General features: G+C 30.1%; 1 long non-coding RNA gene across 1 annotated transcript; it reads right to left on the bottom strand.

Annotated features, from left to right (window-relative positions):
* Positions 1-9,468: 9,468 nt before the first annotated feature.
* Positions 9,469-13,538, bottom strand: LOC147812773 (uncharacterized). Its single transcript, XR_015432262.1, has 2 exons — positions 13,261-13,538; positions 9,469-11,989 (listed from the first exon to the last, which is right to left on the bottom strand). It is a non-coding gene; the product is annotated as an uncharacterized LOC147812773 (long non-coding RNA).
* Between the last annotated feature and the right edge of the window lie 1,081 nt (positions 13,539-14,619).

The raw sequence follows: 14,619 nt of genomic DNA, 5'->3' as shown, positions 1-14,619 counted from the left end.
GCCCTTTTTAACAGATAAGTATGGTATATTGCATGTATAAAACTTATAAATTTTTAAAATTAGTAATTCTAAAACATCATAATTACCCCATGACATCTATTTTCATTGAACATTTTTTCTTTGCTTAAAATAGTTTAATTAAGATTGATTTTCGACAAAATTAAATTTTAATGAGAGAAAAAATTTAATGAAAAGGAAATTTTACTTGAATTTTTTCATGACAAGTTAAAAAAATATATATAAGAAGTAGAAACTTGCTCTAGCTTGATCTATGTTTTATTATGATTATGTCAACCTACAGAATTGTTAAAAAAAATTTTAAAAGTATTTCGTGATGACGCCACTAATTACTTATGTTGTTTGGTGCTATTATGTTTTTTAATCGTTAACTGCAGTAGGATAGATAACGTTGACAGATCCATGGAAAAATCCTGAATAAATTAAATAACGACACGCCGCCTGGTGACTGCAACTATCTTGTGACCGCAACTCAGAATGAGTGAATACGGAGTTTCAATTCTTAAATGCCACTTTTTATTGATCAATATCTTCATATTCTTGAAGACAACTGAAATATTTACTGTTTATTCTTTTAATTCTTTTTTTCCCTCTTAAATTATGTTTTATTTTTATTCTATTCAGATAAAATAATTCCTTATCTACAAATTAAAACTTTCTCATTTCGTTTTTTCATAATCTACTATAACTTCTTGTTTTCTAGACTCTTTGAAATTTTTTGCAATCGGTTTATCTTGTGAGATTCAAAAGGTTGTATGGTTTAAGATTTAAATCATTATGGACATTATTATCAGTGTTCAAGGAAAAAGTTTTTTCGCCAATAGTTCAAATCTTTTTCTTCTTAATCGATATTGATTTTATCGATTCATTAATTATTATATTATATTATACTATATTATATTATATTATATTATATTATATTATATTGTATTGTATTGTATTGTATTGTATTGTATTGTATTGTATTGTATTGTATTGTATTGTATTGTATTGTATTGTATTGTATTGTATTGTATTGTATTGTATTGTATTACATTACATTACATTACATTGTGTGGGACTGTGTAGGTGTAAGGGAACTGGCCTTGCATCAGAAAGTTTCTGGGTTCGAATCCCGGGCAAGGTATGCATGTTCTTTCATTCTCTGTACTATCTGTCCTTACCACGGGAGCAACGTTGGACCACCTAATATGAGGCCCCTTAAAGAGTGGTCAACAAATCTGCCCTTCAGATGGCTGTATTGTCGGAAGGTCATTCCCCAGGTGGGCATTGGGACAAAAATTATGTTATTAAACCTGTAATACTAAGTAGAATGAGATGAACAAGACAGATAATTTAGTATGACCCCAGAGCGAACAGCATTGAGGGATTTTAATAAGATCCTTTCCTACAAAAGTCCAAGAGAAAGACCCGAAAAAAGATGGAAAGAATGTGAGGATGAGGTCCTCACCATCCTGAAATCAAAAAATTGGAGACAAATTTCTTAAAGAAGAGCAGATTTGCAAATGCTTCTAAGGAAGGTCCACAAAGAGCTGTGGTGCGAATACTGATGATGGTGAAATAAAAACTCGACAGGAATTTTCCACGAATAATAAATAGAATTAAAGTTTAAAATCAAAGTATTGGGATGGAATAGAAAAGCTTTTGTTTCTTCTCAAATGTACAATGGTGAGCCGCTGGCTCAGGGGATAGAGCGTTCGCCTTCCAATGAGGTGAACCGGGCTCGAATCCCACCGAAGACTGGTCGATACAAATCCGCATCCGGCATGCACCGACCACAGTGCTGACGTGAAATATACTCAGTGGTAGACGGATCATGGGTTAGAGTCCCTTTGCTGCCAGGCTAACCGAGGGAGGTTATCGTGGTCTTCCTCTCCGTGCAACGCAAATGCGGGTTAGTTCCATCAAAATGTCTTCCACGAAGGCAAATTTCTCTCAGTACTTGATCCAGGAGTTCCCTTGTCTTCCGGATTGGGTTCAAAATGAAAAGACAGCGGGGTTGAACATTAGTAGTCGTAAACCCAAAAATTGGGTCGGCTGTTCAACGACGGTTATAATGTAAAATAAAAAATATATACTATGGGGAGAAAAAAAATTCAAAACACTAAACATAAATTCATGCAACCCTATCTTGATTCAATATTTGTTTTTAATGAAATTTTGAAAATCATTTTTTTCTTCAAATACTTTTTAATTTGTGATCCTTAATGAGTAAAGTTTTAAGACTAAATTCCTTGACTAAAATTCTAAATATCATTTTTCAGGAAGTTCAATGAGTAATATATTTATGCCGTTCAATTAAAATGATATCTAAAAATTTATTTTTATATCAAATTTTAAAAACTAATTTTCAAACGTTCGATAGTTAAAATAATTATGAAACACGAAGTCAGTGTTATTTATCCTACCTTTTATTAATATTTTCCATATTTAGAAAGTGTTATTAAGTCGTCAATGACGGCTATTTATTTAAAAACAAGTAATCAGTTCTAGCGAACTAGATCTTCTTGGTTTCCAGAACGCCATGGAAATGCTGTAACAGTAGCATCAAAATTCTTTCATTTAGACTAAAAGATTTTACGTAGAAGACACACCCGCTATTTTATTAAATGATTGGATGTTTAAATACCGATACATAAATTCTTTATTGTTGAAACATAAAGATTTTAAACACTTTCCGCCATTTTCTGAGAATGCACTTGAAAACTAGGAATGCTAGGTTTTATGATACTTCCTGGGGCGAAATTAAATTTTTATTTTTATCCAGTTGTGGAAACAAAAAGTTTATGCTGTATCAATAAACAGTACCATCAAGGCCGAAATATAATGGGTAAAATGAGGCCAAAAAAAAGATATCATCGAAAAACCTTTTTTTCTAATGATCGGATTTTCAAGTACTAAAGATCAATCTTAATAGTTCAAAGGTCTGACCTCAAATATGCTAATTAGTTCGTGCCAACTATTTAATTAAATACTAAATCAGATACAAAAACTGCCTTATTTTAGTGTCTTTCGACAAATGTGGATTCTTGACCATCAAAATATCGGGAGTGAAGAAGTTGAGGTTTTTGCAAAGCCGAGAAAGCGGTCAAGCGTTTGAGTAACGTTTAATCATGCTTTTCGCGTATCTCGCCGTATCTTGGAAACTGTAATTGTCGTAAATGATGAAACTCGTTTATTCAAAGATAATTTTATGAAATGAAATAATATTTACAGTATTGTAGAATTTTCAGAGTTTTATTTAGTATTGGTCAAAAAAAATCTAAATCAAATCTGCAAACAGTTAGATCATTTTAAACTCTGTAATATGACAAAATTCATGTAGTATAAAAATGTAAAAATTAGAGGATATTTTGTTTTTAAATTTTGTAAGTCAGAAACAATTTGACTGATTTCGGACAAATTATTGATTATATCGTTTAAAAAAAATATAGTTCAAAATTATATTAAAATTTACATACCCTCTTATTTGCATGCATAACAATATGTTTTGTCCGTTATTAAATAAAAAAAATAAGAAGAATTGAAATCAACAGGAAAATATGAAAATTTAAATATGAGGACGATTGATTATCTGAGAGAGAAAGCTGTGATTGCATCATTGCGATCACTAGTTACCCATATGTTAAATGAGTGTGTGTTTTTATTATTTATTTATTTGTTTCTTTTCTTTTTCTAGATATGCTTCTATGAATGCCACAATATTTCAAGTTTTGGGTTACAAAAACTGCATCAATTCATGTTTACCCATTTGTTTCAATTCTAGCCAATACACGTTTCTTAAGTCTTCTTCGGTATAAATATATATTAATATTAAAATCACGGGCCACGATGGTAAATATGAATAAGTTAATGATAAAAAGAACATACAAAAACTTAAAATTAATATTATGTGAAAACATTAAAAATGGACATGGGTGTGAAGATAAAGTAAATAAATAAAAAAAAAAAGAATTCTAACAAAAAAATATCAAACAGCAGCAGTCGCCATAGCAACGCATGCAATGACGACGCATGCGCACTGTTTACTTACACTCTTGAAAAATTTGAAAAGTGTGATGACTTCCAAATAAGGTGCGCACTCCCTCAAACCCAAAACAACACCCATTTTGCCAATGGGTGAAAACAAACAATAATAATAATAAACATTATAAATAATTATTAAAAATTATTTTTTGCATAGTTAAAAATTTTGCTAGAAATGTTTTGAATTCAATTAAATAGTCCCCGAGATATGGCAAAAAGTAAAATTATCATTATAGGACTCAAACTTTCAAACGCTTTCCGATTAATCTATTTTGACTATATTTTTTAGACAGCGGGTGCCCCTTTCTCCCTTTTAAGGAAAATTTTTTTTTGAGTCTGATTCAGTGAAATAAGTTTTAGTTATCATTTATTATCTAGCATATTTGAAGTCAACCCCTTTTCAGCCATTAAGATTGCACTTAGTACGTGCATCAATAGAACGAAATTGATTCCTTGGAATATTTTTCTTACTTTACTCGACTGTTCAGTATACATGTTGTGACAATGTGACGGATTCAAGTTATTCAAAATGTGATAGGCTTAAACATTCTCCGTGATATTTTGAGAAAATATTTTAAGCTTATGTAGAAAATCAAATAAAACGATATAAATTGAAAAAAAATTCAGAATTTTCGAGACTTATAAACTTTAGTCTTCAATTTCCAAATTACATTCCCTTTTTAAATTTTTTTTTTAAATTTATTTCTGTTTGATGGATAATTTCGATTTGAAAAACCGGTACAAGCCGCAAACTTATTTGTTATTCATTAAAATAATAACATATGACTTAAACGTTTTTAAAAAAAATATGTATGTTTTTAAATACTGGTTTCAAATTTGGGATTATAGGGCTGGAAAGCAACTGTTAGCATTTTAAGGGCCTATACGCAGGGCTTAGAAGAACGTACCGTCTCAATCTTTCCATTTTTGCCCTCTAAAGATGGATAGAAAATGGTTTCACTTCTAAGAAACTTTAGTACGAATATAGCAAGTAAAGCAAACAAAATAAAATCTAAAAGCGAAAAGAAAATTTAATAACTTTTGATCTAATATTTGGAATTTCACGCAGTAATTAATTTAAAAAGTAAACCTTACTTCTCTATTTACAAAAAAATAATGCTTTATAAGCATTCTTAAAATAAAAAGAATTATAATTTTTTTCAAATTTTTAATTCCCCGTATAGCAATGGAGTGTAGATAATATTCGATTAGTCACCAAATGAGAATAGGGTAAATTTACGCGAAGTATGAATAAAGCACATATAAAAGTGCTGGACTGTACCATCATTTATATTTTATTCATGTTGTTTTGCATAATTCATTCGATTAATAAATTCAAAATTTGTATTGCGGTATAAAGTTTGATAAGTAAATAAAATAATGTTGGTATTGCTGAAACTGTGAATTTCATAACATTTATAAGCTTTTAAAATTTAATTTGTGTATTTTGAAACTTATTATTATGTTAATTACCTCGACTGATTCTTATTTTAATTATATATTGAATTACAAACAGTAAATAAATCGATAAGCCTCAAAAAGGAAAAATTGAAGGAAAAAAAAGAAATTTCGCGGTTATATGTAGTAATTTTAGTTTAATGAATAATTTTTAAAAAGACATATCAATAGAAAATAAAATTTAAACTATATTTTTCATTAAAACTATTTTACATTTTCAATTGAAAGCATTTTTTTTTTAAAAAAAGCACTGATTTAAAAAAAAGAAACTTTTTGAATCACTTCTCTGTTATCTATTCTTATTTATTAATTTATTTTAGGCATAGTTAGTAACATCGAAAACCTAACTTATCACTGTTTCACAATGAACCTTTCAATTCCTTTGACAATTTACATTATGAAAGATGCGGATTATTCATAGCGATCGTTGCCTGGCTGAAAATTTATTTTTCTATTTAAGGTTTCTTGGAATAAATTCCCCTTAATTCATTTAGTCGAGCAATTTCGTATTGACGTAAGCAATAATAATTTTTTGTCGTTTAGAATATTGCGCTTCCTTCTTATTTCGCAGATATCATTTTAGCCATTGAAAAAAATAAAAAACAAATCGCTTCTAAAGAGAAGTTAAGCAAAACATATTTTCAACTATCTCGCAAGTTCTTTTTGCCTTTGAAGGTACTTCAGTTTCCTGTTATATTTGATAGAGAAGAACGACGCAGCAAATTTGTTTGTGTCAGTTTTCTTGCGTAATTTCTAGTTTTTTATGAACTTTCATTTTCTGATAATGCAATTTGTAAATATTAGAGATGATAAATATAACATTTATAAATATTTTATGGATTTAACTTAAGAAAAACGGTAATCAAATAACGAGAAATGGATAAATAAAATAATGACCTACATAACTTTTTATCTAATTATTATATTTCTCTTCATTAGATAAAGGATTTTGCAATTCAAAAACAAATCTGTAGTCCGAAATTGCAGAAAGACGTTCAAAATGTAGAGAAAACATGGAAAAAATTGACAGAACAATGAAAAATGAGAAAGGGAAAAAAACGTGATTTCTATTCTACAGTCAATTCGCTATAACTCGAAGTACGATAACTCGAATATTACTATAACTCGATTATTTTATAAGGTCCCGACCCTTTTATCTTCAATTTCATGTTAATTATTCTCGATTACTCGAATTTTACTCCCTTTAACTCGATTTTTTTGAGATCTTTTAAAGCAAGAAAAAAAACCCAGGAGCTGATATCTTGCCCCTTCCTTTGCAAAACACGCACAATGTCTTTCGCACTCTTCATGGAGAAGATAAAGCTGTCCCTCTTGAAGTATGTGAAAAGTGATTAAATGAAACGTTACCAAATTTACTTCAAGGATGCAGTTAAAATGATGTTTTCAATATTGATGAAATGGGTTTATTTTTTAAATGTCTTCCAAATAAGACTATGATGTTTAAGGATGAAAACTGCTCAGGGGGTAAAATGAGCAAGGAACGTTTGACTGTCATAGTTGGAGGAAATGCGTCTGGGACAGAGAAATTGCCCTTACTTGCTATCGGAAAATACCGAAATCCCCGATGTTTCAAGAATGTAAAAACGTATCCTTTGGATTACAAGTCTAACAAAAAGTTTTGGATGACATCAGTATTATTTGAAGACTATTTAAGAAAACTGGATCGGAAATTCTTCGCTAAGAAAAGAAAACTGATACTCTTTATGGATAAATGTACAGCGCAAAGTGATCTACCTAATTTGAAAGCAGTTAACTTGCAGTTTCTCCCGCCAAATACAACAGCAAAGTTGCAGCCGATTGACCAGGGTATCATAAAGTGCTTCTAACAGTCTTATCGTAAATGGCTTGTCAGAAAACTGATCTTAAATATTGTAAGCATTTAGAAGATTTGTAATTAATAAGCATTAATTAAATAATGCGACAATATTTTGAAAGTCCAAAACCGAAACTAACGATAAGTCGAACTTCCGATATGTCGAAGTTTTTCGTCAGTCCTATCAGATTCGAGTTATCGCGAATTCACTGTATTTTGTTTCAAGAAGTTTTTTTTAGTGCTTCCCACACTATTGTATTGATAGATTTTGCTTTGGCTATTTGATACAATATTAGAAAGCACTCCTTTTTGCAGATATAATCGTGTCAGCTGATGAAAAAATATCTTTTTTTCCCGGATTTTTATTAATTTTTTTCAAAAGGTTTTTTTTAGTCTATTTTGTCTCAAAAAGTTTTTTTTAATGCTCCCCACACTATTGTATTGATAGATTTTGCTTTGGATATTTGATACAATATTAGAAAGCACTCCTTTTTGATGATATAATCGTGTTGGCTGATGAAAAGATTATATCTTTTCCCCCCGATTCTTATTAATTTTTTTTTCTTTTAACCGACTTTTTTAGAGCAATAAATGTATATGTTTGTCCTGAGGCTTCCGGAAGACAGTTGTTTAGCTTTTGTATTACAGAAAGAAGACGTGAATTTTTTGAACAATGTTAAAATAAGCTCTTCATCGCATCTTGAAAGTTGAAACTAAATATCAATGTTTATTTTTAAAATGTAACGTTTGAAAAGATACAAATATTTTTAAACGAATGCTTAAAATTACAAGAAAAGAATCGATTATAAAAATTAGGAGCTTAATTGATTTTGTATGTAATAAATATATGGCTTTTAGGGAAGACCTTTGCTTTTTTAAAAAAGAATACAGATGCAAAATTTTTGAGCAATGTCAAGAAAGACTCTGTCGAAATGTACACTCTGAGAAATGGACTTTCTCTTTTGACGCATCAGCAATTCTTGAGCTGTATTTCCTTAGTTTTGAAAATAATTTCTTCTCGAAATCATGTGATTGGAGACGAAACGGGAGCTCTAAAATATATGACGAAAACATTTCCTCAACTCGAAACCTCGTCGTAGTGAATTGTGGGAGTTTTTTTTTAACTAGAATGACAGAAATAGAATGAAGAGACGATTAAAAATAAAGTGAAAGGACAAGCCTACCGACTATATGGTGGGCAAGGAATTAACCTCGAACCAGGAAGATCGGAGGTTCGAATCGCGCTTCGGACATGGGTGCAATTTATCGGTGCTTTTTGTTCTTCTTTGGGAGACACTAATTCACTCATATGGTGCCTACGGTAAAGTGTTTATTATACTAGTTAGGTATATTAGGCACAAAGCAGGTTTCAGTTTTCAGAAAAAAATAAAATGACGAAATATTCTTAACTACTGACGAAATTCGTTCCCTCGAAAAAGTGACGATAGTTATTTCGTTACTTTGACGAAATGTTCGCTCGGAGCGTATTCCAGGAAACGGCTTCGTCAAAAACGAAGAAAGTTTGGTGAAATTTCAGTATCCAAGTTTTACAGTTCAACGTCTGATCAAAAGCATACTTAAAACAAATGTTTAGAATCACAGAATGAATAAATGACCATAAAAATAAAATCGATTTTTAAATTTTTGAGTGGAAGTTTTCGGTGGACGGGACTGGTTTGCGTATGCAATGCAGAATACATACTGAAAACTTTTTGAGTAACAAAAAAGAAAGTTCTGAAAAGCTCAAAACATTAAAAAAAAAATAATAATAATAATCAATGCTTATTATCAAATGTAACTTTTTATGTAAACAAACTAAAAGTTTGTCTAAAATCATAGCAATAATAAATTATCATAATGATATTTTTATAACATGACAAATTATTACGAATTTGAAAAGCTATAAAAGTATATTTTTAACTAGATTTATTTCATTTTTTATTTTTTTATTCTCTTTTTTTTGCTTCATTTCATTTTTTATTTTATTTATTTTTTAATTTATTTGTTTATTTATTTTTATTTTTTGCAATGCTGCATTTCTTGTTTGCATTCGTGTTTCAAAAAAAGCATAGCACAAACATTTTTGAACAACAACAAAAGAAGTTCTTATTTGCATAAAACAACAGGAAAAATTGATAAAAAGAAATATTAGTGTTTATTGACAAAATGTAACATTTCATTAAAGAAAAAAAGAATGGTAAATACAATTCAATTTATAACATTCAACAGGAAGTAAAATTTAAATAAGAATTTGCCAATCATAAAAAGTTTCAATAAATATTTTAATATATAAGATATGCTTAAAAAGATATAGAAGTACATTGGCTGAAATATCAGGTACAACACAAAAAGCTTTTCATTTTCATGAGTTGAATTTTCAAAAAAAAATTTTCAGGTGTATCAATGCTTAAGAGACATACATTTTTCGACAACAAATAAAATTAGGCTTTGAGTTCTACAAAGAAAAAAATGTATTTTAAAAAAATCTCTTTTTTTTATTTTAGGAAAATTTAAATCCTCGAAAATGAGGCTGATCTCTGTTTTAAAATAAACTTCATATTTGTAAATTAATTATTGAAAAATGAGTTGAGTTAGAGAAAAAACCTGTTTCAATCTAAAATAATAAATGAAAATAATAGTTTTTAATTAAAATTCATTATTCTTGGTTGAGAAAAGCACCCCACATTTCCAGTCGTTCAAGATAAATTGCGTGGCTAAATACCTGTGAACCAAATACAACAAATTATCCAAAACAGTGTTCCCTAACCTTTTTATCGCCGCCGACCGGTCAACGTCTAGTAATTTTACTGCGGCCCACTATGAGGGGGGGGGCGGACGTTGATTGTTTATATTTCAGATGCTTTTGATTAAATAATTTTAAATTTAATTGTATTTAAACATGCTTTCAAAACAAAATACAATTAAATGCGTGGCATTGGTGCGTCTTTAGGTTTCAGCTCCCAGTTAACCTCTCATCCATAGAAAGTTGCACATTCACGAGAAAAACGCACTACAGTAAATGAAACGGAAATAATTTAATTAATAAATTATAATGTTCCGGACCGTAATAATTAATAAATAATGTTCCGGACCGTAATAATTAATAATGTTCCGGACCTTAATAATTAATAATGTTTCAGACCGTAAAATTAATAATGTTCCGGACTGTAATAATTAATAATGTTCCGATCCGTAATAATCAATAATGATCCGGACCGTAATAATCAATAATGTTCCGGACCGTAATAATTAATAATGTTCCGATCCGTAATAATCAATAATGATCCGGACCGTAATAATTAATAATGTTCCGGACCGTAACAATTTGATTCACAGACCGGTCCTCAGCTCGGGGGTTGGGGAGCACTAATCTTAAGATAATAAGTGCCGACCGGTGTGGTGGACAAGGAGTTGGCCTCATACCACAAAAGTTCCGGGTTCGAATCGCGTTTCAAGAATGGATGTGATTTCTCTGATCTTTCTGTTCATTTTCGTTGTTGCCGGGATGTTGATCCACTTATATAAATGTTGCCCACGAAAAAGAAATCAACAAGTTCCACAAAACCATATTACGCCAAAAGTGGTGGGCATTGGAAAAAAATAAGATGCTAAAAACATTTTTTAATACATGTAGAATGCACTTGATATTTCAGCAAATTTAACAACAAACAAAAGTACCTTTGAAACAAAGATTTTCAAACACTTTTTCATTCTTCATATTCTTCAAACACCAGAATGAAACACATAAAGAAACTATTGAATAAACCCTCTCTAAAAGAAGCTGTTTATCATCAATGATAGAATATTAAAAAAACTCCACATTCATAATTTTTCGTACATATTTACATAAAAGGGGGGAAGGAGACATTTTTACTTGCATATAAAATCATAGAATTAAATAAGACCTATTTTTAATCACAAAACATATAAAATAAAAAAGTTTGAGCTAAGAAAGATATTTATTTTATAATTTCATTTTTTTATATTTACCAATACATAATTTGGAATTTCGATTTTTAGAAAATCGTCTCAAGTTTATACTTGGCTACACTATTGTTGCCAATTTGTTAAACACGTTGGCTACATGATTTAATATGAGCCTCGTGGCTGCAGTCTGGCAAACAAATTTTTCAATGTCTTATTTCATATGAGACATTAGGTTTTTAATGCAATTGTTGATATATTATTAAAGTAATAAAAACATTTTAGTTATAGTGCCTTCTAATATCCAATGCAAAAAAATTTAATTGCTGCCTTAGTAAGAGGAATCTACGCAAAATTAATACGTGAACGTCAAAAACAGTAATCTATAAAAAAATACATTCCACGTTTAGTTTTTAAATGTATTATTGCTTTTAAATAATACAAAGTGTTGTCCTGAAAAATATTTTAGTGAACACATTATATTGAATCTAAGTTTAAAATTTTGAACCACAAATGTATTCCAGAAAAGCTACGAACACAAAATTGTTTTCACAATTAGCTTTTTCTCCTTAATTTTCTAGCTTTGAACTATTATAATAAGACTTATAACATTTTATAAATTTACAATTTGCAGTTATTTTAAGTAAATTGTGCAAATCTTCAAAGATAATATGATTTTAACGGAACTACGAATGTAGAGTATTTCTATATTTCAACATTAGTGCAGAACTGTTTTAAGGGTCTTTCTAGAGTAACGTATAAAAAACCCCATATTTTTTTAGAAAAATTTCATATTCAAAAAAGTCATCAATGCCAAGGCATTAAACTGCTTTCGTTGGTTTCTATAGTTTTTTAAAATGGCATGCGAGAAATGCTCTGGTATTTTTTAAATTCGCGTATTTTACTTTAAGACTAGTGTGATGCGCAAATTCAAGCATAGAACACATTTAGTGTTCACCTCCTATTCTCCCGTCAACTAGGATAAAATTGATAAATTCGATTTTAAAAATGAGATTTCAAAAAAGTATTTAGTTTTAAAAAAACATTTAAAATTATTTTTAATTTGTTGTTGAGTTTCTTAATCGTGTCATTTTTTTCAAACACAATCTAAACATCGTAGTTTATATATATATATATATATATATATATATATATATATATATATATATATATATATATATATATATATATATATATATATATATATATATATATATATATATATATATATATATATATATTACCGTCGTTGAACAGCCGACCCAATTTTATGGGTTCACGACTACTAATGTTCAACTCCGTAGCCTTGCAATTTTGATCCCAATCTAGAAGATAAAGGAACTCCTGGATCATGTAGCGGGAGAAATTTGCCTTCGGACTTTTTAGTGGAACTAACCCGCATTTGCATTACATGGAGAGGAAGATCACGAGAAAATCCCACTCTAACCCATGATCCGTCTACCACTGAGGATATTTTCACGTCACTGTGGTCGGTGCAAGCCGGATGCAGAATTTGTATCGACCAGCCATCGCCGGGATCGAACCCTGGTTCACCTTATTGGAAGGCGAACGCTCTATCCCCTGAGCCATCGCAGTTCAAAACACTGGTGTTTAAAAAAACTTGTATTAATTTGTTTTTTTTTTTACTGATTTTATCGAGACAGCCTTTTAACACTCTGCTTACGCCTGGTGCAACAAATGAACCCGTATGACTTCATCCTGATAAGCACTGTAAGCAAAAGGTTAACCGTCAAGTAGGAAAAAGGTATTTCAATATCAGTACTCAGCTCATGAAAAAATCTCAACAACCTTCATTGCTTACTAAACAATGTGCAGAAGCATGTTTTTTATGTTCCTTTTTTTCTATTTATTTGAGTATAGTTTAAAATTCTAAACGAAAGCTTATATTTTTTAAACGATACAATACAAAGACCTTATTAATAGCTATTAACCCTTTTCAAGACCAAAGAAAAGAGAAGGAAGCGCTTCTCCTGGTCCACCTGATCTTCGAGAATGCGTACAAATACACTGTTAGAAATTTCTCTGAAAAAATGGTTAAATAACAGTTTATTGAATGGTTATTTTACAATATTTAATCAAAGCTGTCAAATAACCATAAATAAAATGGTAATCAAACTGTTAAATTTGAGACTGTTTATTAACTGCTTTCATTTAATACGGTTAAGCAACCAGAATTATATCGCACCCACTAGAACCACCTAATGAAGCTACTTAGTTCCTTGCAACTGCGTGCATATCATAACAGAACTGGCTTATCTGTCAATCACGTGACCGGCAGTACTGGAGTTCGAGTCCTAGTGTTGACACCACAATATTTCCTCCATTCCCTTACACACAAGAAGAATTTCCAGTGCCCGGCACTCTCCAATTCCCATTACCTTAGGACAGTGTTTCCCAAAGTGTGGTACGCGTACCCCTAGGGGTACGGAAACAGTTTAACAGGGGTACGCGTTCTTATGCGAAATATCTGGCAACAAACGAAAATTACAAAAAAATTTATTTAAAAACAAAGCTAGCCATGAAAATTTACGATTACGTATTTTTCTATTGGATATTTTTTACTGAGTTAACAGTTAATAATGAGTGGTGTCAACAGCCAGTTGTGATCTTTACTTTTTGTGCGATTTTTTATAGTAAAAAATTCATTTATTTTTTTATTAGGGGTATTCAGCGTTACGAAAAATTTAGAAAGGGTACACAAAAGTCATAAGTTTGGGAAACACTGCCTTAGGAAAAGCCAAGCTCCTACGTCTAAGTTAAATAATTATTTGTTTTTGAAAAATTCTAGTTGTAAATGGTGAAAAAAACCATATACTTTTGTATTCATGGATTTATGACCATACTTTTTGAAAACGGTTTCAATACCATAAAAGGGAAAGAAATGCTCTTTACCATGAACTTTAAGGTTACTCGGATGGACAGACAGCTGCCAGTTATTTTACCATAATTTTAGAATGAAAATTTTAACAGTGTACGAGATAAAATACGTGATCTCATATAAGTGAGTGGATTAAAGGTATTGAATGAATAACGAATTAAATGAAGGATACAGTTTGAAAAAACAGTCTCAAGAAGAATTAAATGAATGTAAATTTACATACAGACAAACACATTAAGTAACAACTATTACTTGTATATACATTTATATTTATAAAAGTGGTATTGGCAGTACGATACATATATATATCTCCATCTCTTACCTGTTAACAGTGTTAAAGCGCGTGTAAGCTCTCTATTTCAAAAATTGTTCTAACTGTTGTAACTCTAGCTTAGCATTTGTAACACTTCTTATAAACCATTCGAGAAACTAACCTTAAGTTAATAGGCGGTAAACTTTT

The sequence above is a fragment of the Parasteatoda tepidariorum genome, chromosome 3 (assembly GCF_982258835.1).
Source record: "Parasteatoda tepidariorum strain Cologne lab strain chromosome 3, Ptep-v5.0, whole genome shotgun sequence".
In the NCBI taxonomy this organism is placed as follows: domain Eukaryota; kingdom Metazoa; phylum Arthropoda; class Arachnida; order Araneae; family Theridiidae; genus Parasteatoda; species Parasteatoda tepidariorum.
Note: the sequence above shows the minus strand (reverse complement) of the source record. Positions and strands in the feature narration are given on the sequence as shown.